At 46.4% G+C, this 1,744-nt stretch overlaps 1 protein-coding gene across 1 annotated transcript in view; it reads left to right on the top strand.

Annotated features, from left to right (window-relative positions):
• Nucleotides 1-567: 567 nt before the first annotated feature.
• LOC106818990 (zinc finger protein 239-like) overlaps nucleotides 568-1,744 on the top strand; it is an 11,048-nt gene continuing 9,871 nt past the window's right edge. Inside the window, exon 1 of the mRNA XM_014823653.1 lies at nucleotides 568-840. The gene's annotated coding sequence lies outside the window, so the exon portion shown is untranslated. The remainder of the gene's footprint in view (nucleotides 841-1,744) is intronic.

A 1,744-nucleotide genomic window follows, 5' to 3' on the forward strand; every position in this document is an offset into this window, starting at 1 on the left:
CTAGTGAAGTAATGAGGAGGTAGAGAAGCTGGTGAGAAGGAAAGGAAGAGGAGAAGGAGGGGGAGAAGGGAGAAGGCTGGTGGAGAAGGAGGAGGGCAGAAGCTGGTGGAGAATTGAGGAAGGGGAAGAAGCCTGGTGGAGGAGGAAGGGGAGAAGGGAGAAGGTGGTGGAGATAGAAGGGTTCTCCCTACCTCCACCTACTAGTACTACTCTAAACTTCCTCCTCCCTTCCCCTCCCTACTGTACCACTGCTCCTTCGCTACCCTGTACCAGAACTACGAGACATAGCTACGAGAGTACTGACGATGTTCCACTGATACGCCCGAAACGCCGATAGACCGCGTAGCGCCATCTGGCGGTGGCGTTTGCAAGTTAGTTTCCGACGCTAAACCTAATGTTTACCCACACACACTACACGTACACTACAGGCTACACAGCGATCTAGACAGAGGTGCGCGCAGCAGTGGAGCTGGGAAGGGGGGGGGGTGGCACGTACTGTATATGACTACGGTATGGACCTTTCGCGTGGCCAGCGCGCACCGGCCGCAAGAGAACTGTTTTTGCTGCTGCTGTTTGCTGCTGCTGGAAGAGGTCGAGCGGGCGGGCGGGCGAATGCATAATATTGCCGCGAGAGGGCAGCAGGGTACAGTCAATAACAATGGCCATGTTGTGAGCTGTGATTTATGAGTTCTCCCAAAAAGATCGAATAGCAACGGATTTCCAGGTAATTTACTGCGGAGAGCAAGTAATATGAGTCCGTTAATGGCACGCGCAAATACCGACATAGATTTCAGGGCCCTAGCAGAGGAAGGTGACGGGAAATGCTCGCGCGTTGCAATGGTGAGAAACGGCCGAAAACGGCCGAAAACGGGCGAGTAGGGTCGCTTCAACGCTTTTTTTTCTACACTTCCTGTTAACTCACATCATGTTTATCGGTTGAAATGAACAAAGAACACCCTCACCAGTACCCCTGTCGATTTTAAAGGGGCTACCCCCACATTTACGAAAATGACATAGGTTTCAATGGGCCCCATGTTCTCTATCCTTGAACCGAAAGTTTGTTTGTTTCAATAATTAAAGTCGTGGCAAATAAACAGTTTGCGTACGGTAATGTCTGAATGTAAACCGACCAGGCTCTCCGACTGTTACACGACGACGCCACGTAGTGTTAAGCGAGATGGGAACTTGTGGCTAGTCTGAATGTTTGCTATAACTCGTATAGCCTCTAGACTAGGCTCTACTACTACTACTAGTACTACTACTAGTGTTTAATCCTAGTTTGGTACCACGGTATATATAGTTCACATAGATGCTAAACTAATCCGGGGTGCTAAACTAGGATTGTCCCACTCTAGTCTGGCGTTATTGGTTGATGAGCACTAAAACGAATAATCGGCGAGTTTGCGACTTGCCAAATTGACCTGTTATATCTATGTGGGAAAATGTGCTATAATTTACAGGCCTCGATGCTTATTTTCAGATGTGGTTGTCTTGTCGGACAACAAGAAATAATTTTAACTTGTCCAAATTTTGACTTGCAACTTAACTTATTAGTCATTGTGCCGCTTTGGTGAGACTTGCCATGCTTACCAATTACTTGCGCTTACATATGTCAAAAATGACATTGAATTAACGGGCGAAACTAGAAATTTTTACATGACCGTTCTTTAATACTTAGCTTTTTCTGAAAGAAATTTCAATCTATTGTACAATTTTTTTTACAACCTTTAAATTTCATTACCTC

This window comes from Priapulus caudatus, unplaced genomic scaffold (assembly GCF_000485595.1).
Source record: "Priapulus caudatus unplaced genomic scaffold, Priapulus_caudatus-5.0.1 Scaffold2720, whole genome shotgun sequence".
Classification (NCBI taxonomy): Eukaryota; Metazoa; Priapulida; class Priapulimorpha; order Priapulimorphida; family Priapulidae; genus Priapulus; species Priapulus caudatus.